Source organism: Xyrauchen texanus, chromosome 6, assembly GCF_025860055.1.
Source record: "Xyrauchen texanus isolate HMW12.3.18 chromosome 6, RBS_HiC_50CHRs, whole genome shotgun sequence".
NCBI lineage: Eukaryota > Metazoa > Chordata > Actinopteri > Cypriniformes > Catostomidae > Xyrauchen > Xyrauchen texanus.
Window position 1 is genome coordinate 6710448 of NC_068281.1, and position 18016 is coordinate 6728463.

Sequence of the window (18016 nt, forward strand, 5' to 3'; positions counted from 1 at the left end):
CACGGAGAACTGTGGCTGATCGTCTAGCAAGGGCTCCAACTCTCTCTCGGTCTGCAGCCATTCTGAGAAGTCTAAGAGATTGTAAACTGCCCCAGGATGGCGGAACATGTGTTACCTGAATTCTGACCATATCTCAGCAGGTAGCTTACTGAACATCTCAACATGTGACCCGCACTTTAACTCGGATCTGCCCCCAGGAGCTAGTGTCTCTAGCATGCCAATGACGGATCTAACTTGCAGGGTGAATCCATCAAAGGCTACAATATCAATTCATCGGATATCAGGGGCATCCATTACTTTGGCTATCCTCCTAAGAGCTAGCTTATATGGCTGTCCGAATATCTCAGTAAGGGCTGCCATAGTGTCAGATTAGGGGAAAGGTGAATTGTGATAGGAGTCAGCTACTAGCCTTGCCAAGTCTAGACTCAGATGATCCATAAGGATTTGGTAACGAAAGAGCTCTGTAGCGTCAGGAGGTAAGAGGTTCCCTAGGGCGATCTTGAGTCTAGTGAAATCACTTGTGTCCTCTGCACTGAAGTGCATGATGGCTAGGAGCCCAACTACTGTAATCATTGGGTGGCAGACCTCCTCTATGGTATACGGCTGACAGTTTCACTTTCATAACCCTTAGGCAGGTCACAATGGACCTGAATGGGTAAAGTTGCATTCCAATGTGTGGATTTTGATGTACTGTAAATGCACTGAATTGTATGGGAAATGTAATGTAAGTGCCACTGTGTATGAAATCACATGCATGTTGATTAGCTTCTATTGTGGACTATGTTACTTTTGTTACTGTATTTTTAGTGTAGGTAGGGAAATTAAACTCAATCATAAATTAATAATGATTTAAGTGTGAAACATTAAAGCAAACTAGCAGCCAATATGACACTGTGTGTTTGTTTTGATACATTAAAAAAGACACGTAATGTAATGTGAGTAGTAGATCATTCTGACCTAGTCACTTAAAAGGTAGATCACCATTCAGAAAAGCACGGGCACCCCTGCTCTAGCCAATACAATTTTTTGTTTTATAATCACAATTCACTATGTTGTCTTATTGTACTTCTATATTAATTTAAGATGAATGTGTTTTATCTAATCTGCATACTGTATTAATGATTATATTATAATCTCAACAGCTGGAGGAGGTGACTCTACTGCTGTTTCAGTAGAGCACAGCGAGCTGCATACCACAATGGATAATGTTGCTGGTAAGTTAGCTATATATTGTTAATGCTAAATTAATAATATTTATTTGTTTACAACAAATTGACCTTATATATGATGTCGATATAATGATTAATACTAACACACTTAAAAACAAAGAAAACAACTAGGCCTAATCACAATGATGTTGATGTTTTTATTTCATGTCAGGCCCATCATTATCATGCCACACTAAAGGTGATACAACATCTTCATCCCGACCGGTGTTGATCCCTGCTGGTTCCAGTGATACAGTTGGTAAGTTTAGTTTGTTCCCAGAATACGTTTCTACCTTTGTTATTAACTCAAATGTTTTGTACACAAGTAGCTAAACATTTCCCATCTAATCTTCCCACAGCTCCAACTGCAACTGCTGATCTAAGCCAACCAACCTCTTCGGTTACTTGGATCCCTGCTCCACCACCAACTGATCCTGCTCAGTGACCATCAAAACTGTCTGCCCAAGTAAGGGATGACTTAGTTTACAGAGGTCCTGCAAAGGTAGACAGAGACTTTGAATTCCCCAGGTCCCATTTGCACAGAAGCTTTCACTACCATCACATGTTTCGAAACCTTGCAAATGGTGAGAAAGTTAAACGTGACTGGTTAACATACTCAAAGCAGAGTGATGCAGTCTACTGCTTTTGTTGCAAGTTGTTTTCGAGAAAGTCATCAAAGCTTGCCACAGAGGGTCAGAATGACTGGGTCAATATCAGTGCAATATTAAAGTCCCATGAAACCAGCCCAGATCATGTTAAACATTTGTTAGCATGGAAGGATTTAGAGTGTCGACTTAAAGCAGGAAAAACAATTGACCACACTGCGATAGCTCTCTTGCAAGCAGAGCAGAATCGCTGGAGAGAGGTACTCAAACGTTTGATCAGCATCATTCAATCACTGGCTGAAAGAAACCTTGCTCTCAGAGGATCAACAGATACCATCAACAGTCCGAACAACGGCAATTTTCTGAAAGAGGTAGAACTTCTTGCAAAGTATGATCCAGTTTTAAATGCCCACATCAGACGCATCAGCTCTGGTGAAAATCACACTACCTACTTGGGGAAAATTATCCAAAATGAACTCATTGCTTGTATTAGTGGGAAAATACTTAGCACTATGGTGGCAGAAATAAAACAGTCAAAGTATTTTGCGATAATTTTAGACTGCACCCCAGACATAAGTCACCAGGAACAAATGTCGGTTGTTGTCAGAATTGTCACCACGTCAACACCCCCAGAGATTAAAGAGCACTTTCTGGGTTTCCTACCGGCTCCAGAGTCCACTGGCCTTGGCCTATCTTCATTGATTTTGAACAAGCTGGAGGAGCTGGGCATCCGTTTTCAAGACTGCAGGGGTCAGTCATATGATAATGGCTCCAACATGAAGGGGAAAAATAAAGGAGTGCAGGCCAGGCTGCTTGAAAGAAATGCTCGTGCTCTATATGTTCCATGTGGAACACACACCCTTAATCTAATGGTTGCAGATTCAGCAAAGCAGTCAGTAGATGCCATCAGCTTCTTTGGCATAGTCCAGAAGCTTTACAACTTGTTCTCTGCTGCTCCTCAGAGGTGGGCCATTCTTAAGAAGCATGTCCAGATCACGCTGAAGTCATGGAGTGAGACAAGATGGGAGAGTAGAGTCAACAGCATTGAGCCTTTACGGTACCAAACTGACAAAGTCAGAGAGGCCTTGACTGAAGTCAGAGACCAAACAAATGATGCTGCTGCAAGAATTGAGGCCCAGTCATTGGCAGAAGAAATAGGGTCATTCAGATTTCAAATCTGTACAGTGGTCTGGTTTGATATCCTATCCAAAATCAACATTACCAGTAAACTCCTGCAATCTGCCAACATGCAGCTTGATGTTGCTGTCAATCTAATTGACAAAACAAAACAATCTCTGTTGAACTACAGGGACACCGGTTTCTCTGATGCCTTGTCAAATGCTAGAGAATCATGTGAGAACATGAATGTTGAGGCAGTGCTGGCACAGAAGAGGATTCGAAGCTCAAAAGGCAGTTTAGCTACGAGGCAGCAGATGAGACTGTGAATGATGCAGTAAAAGAATGGAGGTAACATTCTTTAATGTTGTTGTTGACACTGCCATCCAGTCACTGGAAGATCGCTTCAAGTCACTAAAGAATGTAAGAGATAAATTCAGTGTTTTGCTCAGTTTCACTGACATGGATGACGAGGCACTCAGAGAGCACTGTGAGCTACTTGGCAACACACTGACTGATGGGGAGGAGACTGACCTTGACTGGCAAGAACTGACCGCAGAAATCCAGAGTCTTCCAGTTCCAAACTTACCAAAGGCAATGACAGCATTTGAACTTCTTAATAATCTCCACCAAAAAGGGCTGACTGGGCTTTATCCAAACCTTTGGGTTGCACTGAGAATAGCCTGCACGCTACCAGTGACAGTAGCCTCTGCAGAAAGGAGTTTCTCAAAGCTGAAGCTTATAAAAACGTACCTAAGGTCCTCCATGGCACAAGAACGCCTCAGTGGTCTGTCAATCATCAGTGTCAACCACCAGGTTGGAAGCAAGATGTCCTATGATGACATTATAGAGGACTTTGCATCTCAAAAAGCAAGAAGACACACATTCTGAGAGAGAAATTCATTAGAAGGAACAGGGAATAAAAAGCAGATGGGGTGAAGTGAAAGTTTGTGTTTTTTGGGGGGGTTTAGACTTATTTTCTTCCTTTTTTCTTATTTATATTATTTGCTTATTTATTTGATTAATTAATTTATCATTCATTGCATTTTATATGCACATTTATTTGGCTAATGATTGTTCAGCTGAAATAGTGTTTTTGTAGTTGGAATATATAAAAAATAAATACCAACTCAAACTTGAATCTTTTGTAGAATTTGTAATCTCTTTGATACATCAATGCAAGAATGTTTAAATCACTTTAGAAGGAAGCAAAGAAATTACTGGTCTAACTTCTCCCTCTTTTTAAAGTGTGGAAAAGGGAAAAGAAGTTCAAAGATCGAGACTCCAGCAACACCTGTAGTATATGCAACAACTTTATTGAAGATTTGTTAAATTGGGGTTAGATTGTATACAGTTACTGGTTTGCGGTGGCAAAACTCCATTATTCACTGCAAGGCAGGGCCCCAAAATTTCCTGCTTAGGGCCCCCAGATTTACAGAGCCGGCCCTGACAATGGGTACAGAGCTTTACAGGTGATCCTGCCTGTATCTGATCTCTTACTACTTGAATCTCACTGAGCATCTTGCCCAGTAAGTCCTGCACCTGCTCTTGGTGCGGCTCTCCCTTTAACTAGGTGATTAGGCACAATGTCACTATCTCTCTCATCAGCAGCCTGCACTGAGGGACTGTAGGGTTATAGCCTGCACATTAGGTGGGATGAGGGACTATATTAGGTGTGACAGTGGGCACTACTAACTGCGGTGGCCACATGGAGTTAGGTAAGTAAGGCAAAGGTGTTAAGTGTGAGTCAGCAGGGTAGGATATAGCACCGTGTGACTACTTAGGAATATGTGGGGTGATATGAGCACTCTGTAGAGTGAACTAAGTCTGGTTTCATTCCCAGGGCCTGTGATAAGGGGAACACAGCTGTCGGAGCTGACTGTGCAGGACATTGAAACTGTGACTCTCCGATGTTCTCTCTGTTGTAATGAGGTGCTAGGTTGTAGGTAGTTGCAGACCACTCATCCATAATGCTCCAAGAATACTGAATAATAGGGCTGGGGGCTCTACCCGACAATGAAGGAACTCTCCTGACATCATCTAGCAGACTACCCTCTCTTACCTCCTCATATTAAAGTACCAAAGGCTGAGTGACCTTTTTCGGCCATGTGGCCATGAGCTCATAGTACTCTAAGTAAGCTGGAGGGTGGACATGCAGCTGAGGCCTTCCTCCATCTGCATAAACCCCTTGTGGCTGCATATTAGGGCTGATGAATCCTATTTATCCAGGGGAACAACTGGGTTTAGCTCAAAGGACCACAAATGTTCGATAGTTTGGGGGAAGTGCAAAGGCAGTATACTAAGGAGGTTCCAAATTATCCATTCGCCTCCCAGCGTGTCTGTCAGAACACAGGATAGGCTCCAAACTGCCAGGTTTAATTAAAAGGGGGGTTATTTATATTGAAGAAGCCACATGGCACAGGCACGTGACAGATTGAATATTAAGGTAGTCCGATTGATAAGAGGGTTATAGGAGTGTATTTGAATGGGTGTTTATGCTTTTGTGTGTGTCAACCAAAACCTGTTCATCTGTAGCTCTGAATTGTCCATTACTCAAAAAGTGTCTGCTTCCCTCTGATTTTGCACCACAGTGACTTTATATATTACAGAATCTGCATAGCTCAATTTATCCAGGTTTATTTTGTTTTAAAATTTTCTCAGGACCTTGTCTGACAGAGTGGACATTTTTAAGGATTTATTATGAGAACAGCCTGCTGATTATTCCCAGTTCTCATTTCAGTGTAGGGCTTGGTGAAGTCTCCTACTCCTAAATTGTTCCAATCCCATTCATCATTCTCTTCCTCATCTTCATCAACATAGTCCTCCTCGTTTTCATCTAGCTTGTCAAATGAGTTTAAAGTCACTTCACTGAGTCAGTTCTCCAGTGATGGCTTGTCAGGAACGTGACTGAATTCAGACTCAAGTCACTCATGGATGCATACTTTAGCACCCACAACAAGTTATCTTAGCACATTTCAGGGGCATGTCTCTCCTCTGCATTGCTTCGTTATGACATGGCAGGGATTGACAGGTGCTCTAAGTTCTGCCTTTCCAACAAGAGCCAATCACCTTTTAGAAATAGACATCATCTGTCAAACAACTTGAGGATGCGGATTAGCTATACAAAATAGCTAATAGCTAATAGCAAAAATATTTTTTTAGTGTAATCTGAGGTAAAGAACACAATTAATGATACAAGTGATTTTACTGCTGTTTTGAAATATGTTCTTTTATAGTAATCTTGAGCCCCATTGTGGATTTCAGGGCTTAAAGTATTCCGGCCGGGGGCCGGATTTCCGGCTTGAGGGCAGGTCTGGCCTCCGGCGCAGGCAAAATGTATTAATCAGGCTGCAAATTATAGTCGGACGCACTTTCGGCGCGGACGCGCTTGGAAAAAACGAGTGCGCCGCTTCCATTATGAGCGCGCATACCGCTCGGCTGCATTTGAAACTGGGAACTTCAATGCGGTTTAATATTTTCGAGTCAATTGATTTCACCTACCAATCATATGAGAGGAGCGCAGCTCTAACTAACGTCACAAGCCTATCAGAAGCAGAGCAGGGCGGGTCCTGGCAACAGTGTGATTGAGATCCATACCTCACGTTAGCGTCGTCGGTGAAAGCATGGAGCGCAGAACTCCAGAAACAACATTAGGTGACTTAATGTCATCATGGATGAAAAGAAAGAAAGGACGTGAGTTGGTTGATTTCGTAAATTAGTTCAGGTCAACATAATCATATTTTCTGTCTACACCTTTTGATGTTAGCCTTACGTTGACTGAGCTAACATTAACATACACTTCTGCTAGGTAACTTTAGACTGTTAGTTAAATATTTAATGTAGAACATTCTGTGTAGCTTACTAAAAAAAACATTATGTGTAGCCTACCATGAAAACGAGTCCACTTTAAACCACTTCATTTTCTGTCAGCAATGTATGACAAGTAACGTTAGTGCTGTCAATGTTAACGTATGCGATTTCTTTTTTTTTGTCCAGCTTTAATGTTTTAAATATTTAACTCAATTAACGCTGCATCCGTTCTTTGTCATTCTTTAGCTCTTATTAGTTATTAGTTTGTCCACCAAATGCTTTAAACCATTAATGTGCGACAAGACAAATGAGAACGCACTTCAGTAAATGTCCTCCTCACACACACACACACACACACACGAGGCACAAAAAGTCGCGAACCAGTATCGAATTCTCTTTCGCGCTTGAACGAACAATAACCCTTAAATGAGTTAAATAAAATCTTAAATGGAAGTAAAGACTAGTGAGAGAATGAGACGCGTGAGATCCTGTCACCAGCTGTAGATCTTAAAGTGACAGTAGCCACTAATTCTGTCTGTCAGTAAAGTTAACCAAAGAACAAAGGGAACAGAGAAAACTACTATACTATTTATAATTTATGCATTGTGGACTATTTTATAACCCTAAAATTTAGTATACTAAATAAAATATAAGTGATACTGGCCTTCATTAATAAAAAGATGCCATTAAGATACAGCCGTAATACTTAAAAATAAATGGTTCCATTTGAAGATAAGTCCGTCTGTGCAAAACAATGTGCCCCCAAAGTTCAGGCTCAGGAATTTTTTTCACTTTAAGCCCTGGGATTTAGATTTTTAGATTTTTAGGATTTAGATTTTTTTTTTAGGATTTGAGGGATCATATCTCCCATTCAAAATGTCGTAGAGACATAAGGGAAGGCTCTTTTCACTCAGGCTACCAATCAGTCTTTAAGTACCATCCTAGAAATGGCCCTAGCAACCACCCCCATAGACTTCCATTCAAAAGGCTCAGAAGGGTATCTTCAGAACAGAATTATTTAGACACTTGGCAATTGGATCTTTTGAGTCAGGTTGGTAATCACCTAGCATGCAAACCCTATTGACTTTCATTCAAAATGTGTGTTTCAAGTGATATCTATGGATCAGAATGTCCTAGAGAAATGACAGTTGGCTTGGTTTTACTTGGGTGAGCAATCAGACTTCAGGTATCATCATGGAAACTAGTTAGCCACTCCCTAGCAACCAAGTAACAAATCACATTTCTTTGCACCAGAAAATCATAGAGACTTCCTGCTACATTCATTTGATTCAGGGTGGCAAGTAGCCTTTTGAGTATCACCTTGGTAACTGGATAGCAACCAGATGGGGTTACCTTAGCAATCAAGTAACAAATCACATATCTCTGCATCAAAACATCATAGACACTTACAGTTTCTTTCATTTGACTCAGGGTAGCAAGGAGCCTTTTGAGTATCACCTTGAAACTGCTTAGCAACCAGATGGGGTTACCCTAGCAACCATGTAACAAATCACATATCTCTGCACCAGAATATCATAGAGATTTCCTATTTTGTTAATTTGATTCAATGTAGCAAAGGTCCTACTGAGTATCACCTTGGTAACTGCCTAGCAACCAGATGGGTTTACCCTAACAACCAGTTAACAAATCACATATCTCTGCAATAGAACATCAGAGACTTCTGGTTTCTTTGTTAATTTGATTCAATGTATCAAAGGTCCTACTGAGTATCACCTTGGTAACTGCCTAGCAACCAGATGGGTTTACCCTAACAACCAATTAAAAAATAACATATCTCTGCACCAGAACATCATAGACACTTCCGGTTTCTTTCATTTGACCAAGGGTAGCAAGGAGCCTTTTGAGTATCACCTTGGTAACTGCCTTGCAACCAGATGGGGTTACCCTAGCAACCAAGTAACAAATAATATATCTCTGCACCAGAACATCATAATAACTTCCAGTTTCATTAATTTGTCTCAGGGTAGCAAGGATCCTTACAAATGTTAAAATAAAGAGCATTTTGGGGAAATACAAACTGCAGATAAAAATAACACAGCAATGAATGTGTTCAACACTAAAACATCAAGACTACAAAATACACTATACAATAATGATCAATCAATAATTCAGTCACAATACAGGAACAAATCATACATCAATGAAGGAGTTAAACTCAAAAACATCAGGAGTGTATATTAGACACACCCACTCACATGTACACACACTTATACAGACAGTGAAATTATAGGCTGAGTTTGAGACTGTTTACCAGTATTTACCTAAGAGTTTGAGATCAGGCTCTGATGAAGCTTTCCTTTTCTTTTTTATTTTCTTTTTTTATTTCATTTTTATTGAAAATTAATGTTTGTTTTAGATGATGTGAAATACAATTCATTCTCTGTGTTCATGCATGATTGTAATCATAATCCATAAAATGATGTTTAAAAACAACATTTTAACAAACAAAGAAAATAATTCTTCAACGACTTCTTCAAGAAACTAATGTTAATTGCACTCATCTATATTTGGTTTAAGATACGTTATAATTGATAAGCATAATTAACCATGCACTGTCTGCTCTGCCCAGACAGTAATGGCAGGAAATGAATTACAGTTTATCTGTGGGACACTTGCCACTCTGGACATACTGTTGAGATATGGTATAATCTGAAGTAAAAACCATAAACTCACTATAAAACACACTGGCATATGTACAGCTCATCGTCAATTGTCATTTGGTTACTGCCTACAGATGTGGCACATTATGCAAAATAGATACAGCTAGCAGTTACCTCCATCAGAGACACCGGCTTGCATTACTTCTTCATGGATTTCAAAATGTTGGGGATTGTTCACTAACATGGACATTTTTTTCTTCTTCCCAGCATCAAGAGCTTAGTTTAGTATAAGAAATTACACTTTTAATATTTAAGATAGTCATACTCAATTCATATTGATAATACATTATTATACAAAAAATTTAAGTATAACAATTATACAATAAATAATATTCGTTTAAAATGGTGTTAACACTTTACATTAAGGTTGCAACATCAATTAACAATTACATTCATATAAACTTACATTAACCAAGATTAATAAATGCTGAAAAAGAATAGGCCTATTCATATATAATATTAATTGTTGGATAATGATACACTTAAATAAAAAATTATGATTTACGCATTTAATTTCAATTTGATGACAAAATTCCATCTAACTGAACTGTGTATTTTTTTTTTAAACAAAATGAAATTATTAAAGCTACAAATATTAAATTTTTGAATTTTTATTTTATTTGTTAAAGTATACTCAATACAATTTTATGGAATTTTATTCTAAAATTGAAATGCATTTTTTGAGTGTACTTAATGCAGTTTCTAACATTAACAGATGGAACCTTATTGTAGCTGTCACAAATTAAAGTGGATTTTCTTTCTAAATATTTCAGTTTATGGAAAAGTATTTTGTTTAGGACGTTTAGGACACTGTTGTCACTGCTTGTCATGTCAAGTACGTATAGTTTCTGCCTTGAGCAATTAGGCAATTAGTTATTTTTATAACTTTTTATAAAAAAAATTTTATACAATTTTTTTTTTATAAAACTATTTTAGAGTCAGTGAGTTCCGATTTACCCTTATATTTGAGCCCGCACCTTTTAGCTTTTCAAAGCTCTCACAGTGGATGTAAAGTCTTCGAAGTGCACAGGGATGATTACTTCTGACCAGAACACACCAGGGCCTTAGTGGGACTCATTTTCAGCCCTGAAGTTTCATGCCTTAGACCTGCCCACTTTAGTTCACGACTGACTATTAAAATAATGTAATTACTACCTCAGTATATACAGTGCATCCGGAAAGTATTCACAGCGCTTCACTTTTTCCACATTTAGTTATTAACTAAATTCCAAATGCCTTATTCCAAAATGGATTAAATTCATTATTTTCCTCAAAATTCTACAAACAATACCCCATAATGACAACATGAAAGAAGTTTGTTTGAAATCTTTGCAAATTTATAAAAAATGAAAAAAAAAAAAAAAAAAATCACATGCATGTAAGTATTCACAGCCTTTGCCATTACACTCAAAATTGAGCTCAGGTGCATCCTGTTTCCACTGATCATCCTTGAGATGTTTCTACAACTTGATTGGAGTACACCTGTGGTAAATTCAGTTGATTGGACATGATTTGGAAAGGCACACACCTGTCTATATAAGGTCTACAAAGGTGCTACAACAAAGTATTGAGCAAAGGCTGTGAATACTTTATATTTTTTTTTGTTTTTATCTTTAATAAATTTGCAAAGATTTCAAACAAACTTCTTTTACGTTGTCATTATGGGGTATTGTTTGTAGAATTTTGAGGAAAATAATGAATTTAATCCATTTTGGAATAAGGCTGTAACATAACTAAATGTGGAAAAAGTGAAGCGCTGTGAATACATTCCGGATGCACTGTAAGTCTGCAATAGTGCACTGTCCTTGTAATTCATTGTATTTTTCTAAATTATCATAATTTCCAATTCAGTGCAAATACAGTAGCCTAAGCATTGCACAAAAAAACAAACTCTCTCTTAATAATACCGCTGCGTATTGCCAATTTTCTTCATGATAAGAGATGCACAGTGACATATATATTTTGATTCAATAAGTCATGAGCCATCGTGTTATAATCTAGCTTTAGTAAGTGCGGGATCGAGGGACGAGCAGTTTCAATCTCTCCCCTTAGATCGAGACATTCGCGCAGCTCATAGAAGAGGCACTGACCACACAGAGAAATGCCAGTTTCGGAGTTTGTGGTTAACTACAAGACCTGCTTTCAGTCAGACTCAGGCGCGAACTGCAGTGCTGCCCTCGCGCATCATCATTACAGTTTATTGTGATCTCATGTTACGTTAAACGATATCAAACAACTATTCGCAACGGAAATTTTTGTCGACAATTTTTTATTGTCGACGTTGTCGATAATGTCGACTAATCGTTTCAGCTCTACACCATACACTTCATTAACATTAATTCTTCTAATTTTATATTCACTCAATGAGCAATAGAGGCTGCTGCTGCTGAAGAACTACAAAAAAAGTTTGATACATAAACATGGTGGTTTGCAGACAACAGTGTTTTGCATGACTGCTAGCATCTTGCACTGCTCCTAACTAGCTTAACGTTAGCTTACCGGCCCTCTCATCGTCTTCATTTGGTGCGCTGGTGAAAAATCTGCTCAGTTTTATACATTTGGCCACGTCAGTTTGAAGAGCTTTCTTTTTTTTAATCTTGCCTTTTCAGCGCTGCCTTTGCGCATTCTATTGTCCATTTTAGCCTATATCCTCCATCAACCACAACCACCAATGATTGAAGTTTACAGTTTTTTTTAAGCAAGGTGCCAGTGTCGGGGGAGTCAAAAGATAATTACGTCATTAACCTGCAGGCTGCACTCTGCGAGTGGGCTGCAAAAAGATTATAAATATAAAGAGTGGGGCTGAGGTAAAATAAAAAAGAGTGGGTTTCTGTGAGTGCAGGCAGCCTAGGGACAGTATCTATATTTCAACCCAGTGCAATGATAACACCGGCCCTCACGGCCAAAAAAACAGACCGACCCACCGGAAATTCTCCCGGTGCTCCCGATTAGCCAATCCGGGCCTGGAACATACTCTCATTCAAAACAAGTGAGGTGCTTCATTCATAGTCACTTTAACACGATTACTAACCTCCGAAAGTCATTTTACTTTTACATTTAGTCCTTTAGCAGATGCTTTTATCCATGAGAAAGAGATAAGAATATTATTTTAATCATTAAGAAAAAAAAATCCTTACCCTGTCCATGGGTCACGCAGAAATCTTCATTGAACTGCTTTATTGATCATAAACAGAGACTATTTAGCAGAGACAGGTCACTTCTTTAAAAAGAATGGGAGAAATTGGAATGCCAATGGTCAATGGATGTAGAATGTCCTGCCTTACAGCTATAAGAGCTGTTTGATTGTTTGGGGGAATAGCAAAGGCGGTATACTAAGGAGGTTCCTAATTATCCATTTGCCTCCCGGCATGTCGGTCAGAACACAGGATAGGATCCAAACAGCCAAGTTTAATTCAAAGGGGGGTTATTTACATTGAAGAAGCCACACAGCACAGGCACATGACAGGTTGAATATGAAGGTAGTCAGGTTGAAATGAGGGTTATAGGAGAGTAGCCTATTTGAATGGGTGTTAAATATGTTATTTGAGCCCCATTTGGGATTTAGTTTTTTCACATTCAAGAAGATAGGAGCTGCACTTGTATGATGCTTGTTTACTGTACATAGAAAATAGCTGCTCGAGAGCATTCCAAAAATGTCCGCTGACTTGCCTAATAAGATTTTGTTATAACCAGGATTGGGAGGGTTACTTTTGAAATGTATTCCACTACAGATTACAGAATACATGCTGTAAAATGTAATTTGTAACATATTTCGTTAGATTACTCAAGGTCAGTAATTTATTCTAAATACTTTGGATTACTTCTTCAGCACTGGTAGATTTTTTAAACGGTTTGGACTATAAAAACTGCCAGTACAGTAAGACTAAATACACATGTTAAAAATACATTCTCTGAAAAACCTAAATATCTTATGCAGTGTTGTCTCTAAAACAATTTGAATCTAATTGATCTTTTTTAAGGATTTTTAGATATTTTTACAGGAAAACAATAACAAAATTATTATCAAGATTATGATTTTAGCCCTAATGTCAAAGGTCTTACTAGAAAAAACAAATTATGATCCAACATGAATTTTCTTGATAAAAAATATGATCGTGCCTAGTAACGTGCATGTAAAATGGCTTGAAATAGCATTTTAACTTAGCATAAAGCTGACAACAGCTACACCTACAACTACAACAGCCTGTAGTTGTAGTGCCAACTACAGGGGTATCACACTTCTCAGCCTCCCTGGTAAAGTTTACTCCAAGGTGCTGGAGAAGAGGGTTCGGCTGATTGTCGAACCTCGGATTGAAGAGGAACAATGCAGGTTCCGTCCTGGCCGTGGATCGATGGACCAGATCTTTACTCTCGCAAGGATCCTGGAGGGGGCCCGGGAGTATGCCCATCTGGTCTACATGTGTTTTGTGGGTCTGGAGAAGCCGCATGACCGGGTCCCCCGGGAGAGACTGTGGGAGGTACGGGGTGGGGGTTCCCTTCTTAGGGCGATCAAATCCCTGTACACCCAAAGCGAGAGCTGTGTCCGGGTCCTTGGCACGAAGTCGAGTTTGTTCCATGTGGGGGTTGGTCTCCGCCAAGGCTGCCCTTTGTCACCAATCCTGTTTGTGATATTCATGGACAGGATGTCGAGGCGTAGTCGGGGTGGGGAAGGTGTGCGGTTCGGTGGGCTGGGGATCTCATCGCTGCTTTTTGCAGATGATGTTGTCTTCATGTCATCATCAGTCCGTGACCTTCAGCTCTCACTGGATCGCTTGGCAGTCGAATGTGAAGTGGCTGGGATGAGGATTAGCACCTCTAAATCTGAGGCCATGGGTCTCAGAAGGAAACCGATGGAGTGCGTACTCCAGGTAGGGAAGGAGGTATTTCCCCAAGTGAAGGAGTTCAAGTTCCTCAGGGTCTTTTTCATGAGTGAGGGGACAATGGAGCGGGAGGTTGGCCGGAGAATCGGGGCAGCGGGGGCTGTATTGCACTCGCTCTATCGCACCGTTGTCACGAAAAGAGAGCTGAGCCGGAAGTCAAAGCTCTCGATCTACCTGGTCAATTTTTGTTCCTACCCTCACCTATGGTCATGAAGGCTGGGTCATGACCGAAAGAACTAGGTCGCGAGTACAAGTGGCAGAAATGGGCTTCCTCAGAAGGGTGGCGGGCTTCTCCCTTAGAGATAGAGTGAGGAGCTCAGTCATCCGTGAGGAGCTCGGAGTAGAGCCGCTGCTCCTTTGAAAGGAGTCAGTTGAGGTGGTTTGGGCATCTGGTAAGGATGCCCCCTGGCCGCCTCACTAGGGAGGTGTTTCAGGCACGTCCAGCTGGGAGGAGGCCTCGGGGAAGACCCAGGATTAGGTGGAGAGATTACATCTCCATACTGCTCGGGATAGGGAAGTTTGGGGCCCCCTGCTGGAGCTGCTGCCCCCGCGACCCGACTTCGGATAAGCGGTTGAAGAGGTCAAGGTTTATTTCTATTTCTTCTGCTCCAAACTTTCTTTAAACTTACTTCTCTATCTGCTCGTATGAATGTAACAAATCATAAGAAAGTGTTTCACTACTGCTCAAATGCACTTTGGATCGCATCATTTATATGTATATATGTTTTCCATCTGAAAGGACTTAATATTAAATGAAACAAATGACAATAAAATGCAAAGTAATCTCTTCAGTGATCAAAATACATTTTGAATGTAACAGTATTCTAATTACCAATGATTTAAATTGTAACTGTAGTGGAATTCAGTTACTTGTATTTTGTATTTTAAATACATAATCCCGTTACATGTATTCTGTTACTCCCCAACCCTGGTTATAACAGGAACGATTATTACCAAGCTCTTCACTTAGGAAATAATGGTGAGCATCTAAACTACGATACATTTTTATCGCCTCTCTTGTGTAGACGCTCAGTATCAACAAAATCACTTCAGGTAAATGTTTGACGTTATTTGAGGAAAATATGTTAACTCTGAGCCCTATTTAAAGGATCCGCTAATGATACCGGAAGTGCTGCTGGAAAATTTGCATTCAAATTACTTGTTAAAATGCTTTAAATGGTCTACATTGAACTGGATCACTGACTCAACAGGAGAAGCACGTTAAGCCACTGGAAGTTTTCAAATGGCCATATTGTTATTGTACAAAGGGGCCTCAGTTTGTTCCTGGGAGGCAGCAGATGCCCTAACCCCAGAAAATTCCTTAAATGCTTGGAATTTGCTTGTTTTTATAGTGATGATACATATACTCTGTACTAATACATAGATGTAATACATTAAGGATCTGTTCCAAAACTTAGCGAGCTGCCTCACTGTCTCCTGCCAACATAGCCAGCTGTCTTCTATGACAGCATCCTCAAATAGAAGGATACATATTATGCTACCTTAGAATTTGGCCAAAATGAGATATCTTAAAGGTGCACTCAGTAATTTTTTCCCCATTCAAAAAGTTTGACTTCCATAAAATTAATAAATAATGTAAATAATGCTGATCTCTTGTGCTGAACGCGCTTCATTTCCGCTCTGTGCACATTGCCTCTCTCCCCATCTAAAGAGGCATGGACTGATATATTGATATTTACTGATGATTTACTGCACGTACAGTTGCAGTTGTGGTGGCAGTAGCAGAGACAGGTGAGCAGCAATATAGATGGATAATAGCATAATTTGCTAAAACATACAGCAGAAAACTTAACCTCATCTGTCTTATATGACTCTGACAGTCAAGGTTTGAGACAGGATGATAATATGGTGCCTTTTGACTATAACATTTTTCACCTTCTAAATTTAGCTTTATTAATCCGTATGTTACTTTCTCTTTTATAATAAATTAATTAGAAAATAATTAGATGTAATCATTTCTGTAATGGATGGCAAAGAAAGATTAGCAAAATGTTGAAATGACTAGCTAGCAGAATGATCTGCTTCTGATGAGAATGTTCCCATTATGTGATAGTCAGACCATTTATATTTAACTTAAAGGTGGACTAAGCTAAAAACTTGCGACGCTAATGGGAAGGACAAAACGAGAGAGTGTGTGGATACAAATGCAGAACTATTTATTATGGAACTCAGATGAATAATAAACAATGATGAAAATATAGCACTTATGCAAAAGGGAAATCAAACGTATCAGTAGTTTGCTGATAACTTTGTATGTAACATTCATACACTAGCATGCTTACAAAAGAACACAAACCGACAAACACAGAAGGAAACATGAGGGCTCTATACACAAATGGGAACTAAAAACATAACAAGGAACAGCTGGGAACAATGATCAGAGGGAATTGGAAACTCCTGAAGACAAGAAGACATGCTGCCATGATCAAAGTGATCAGCACCTTTGGACTGGACAGCTCCTGTAACGAAGCACTGAAATTCATCTTTATTATGAGCGATATGCATGCTGGTTTGGGAAACAGGCGTTACTCCATCATAAACTAACAAGGGACGTAATACTTGATTTGCAACATTATCGGGAAACACAGCCCATGCCTGATTTCCCTATCAGTCAACCGTTGCATGACTATGGCATTAAAAGGGTCTGACTTGTGTTATTTTACTTCTTTTGCTGTCCACCTGTTACTGTTACTGGCATACGATCTAGCATCATACAGGTATGGTTTTGGATATAATTATGTCTTTATTGAGTAACCTGCCTCCTCTGAGTCATTTGTTTTTTTAATTCTCTTCTATGATATAAAACAGCATTATATTATTTTACAGTATTATAAAAATATTATTTTTGTAATTCTCTCCCCCCCCCCTCTCTCTATATATATATTTATTTATTTTTTTACATGGGAATCTTCTGCCTCAAGAAACTTGGATTCAAATAGGGAAAAGCTGGTATGAAAATGAGGGCAATGTGGGTAAAAGTGTTTTTAACTACTTTTGCTCTTCAACTGACCCTGTCAGTTCAGGTAAATGTTTTCACTTATCAGAAGGTACACAAGTATTAACAGAGAACCTTGAGATTAACAGAGATCTTATTATTCACATTTCTGTCTAAAACACAACTGGTTCTTTCTTTTAGTATGAGTTTGGGGATCTAATTGCATTTGATCGAAAATCCCTGACTAATCCAAATAAGATCGCCTACATGCACTTTGCTGTATACGTGGGTAAGGGACAGATCAAAGGGCTGGAGATGAAAAAAGATGATCAGGACATTTTCCATATCACTGGTAAATTGATCTGGGATTTCATTTTCAAAAAGTGTAGGCTACAATGGGGCTAAATGCACACATTTGTCACAAAGTGTTTCAAGTTTCAAGGAATACATTTATTTTGATGGAATATTGATGGATCAACATGTGTGAAAAGAAATAACAACACAAGGTAACAACACAAATAAAATAAAAAATATTTTTATTTTAGTACTATTATTATTCAGGGCTTGACATTAACTTTTTGAGGCACTTGTCCTTCGGACAAGTAAATTTATGTTTCACTTGTCCTTGCACAAAAGTCACTTGCCCAGGTAAAGATTTATAATTTCATTTATTTTTTTGTGTTTTGCTAATGCAGAATTCGAACAAACCATTGAAAGCATTTAAAACATTTACACAATTTCTGTTATGTACTCTTTTGCA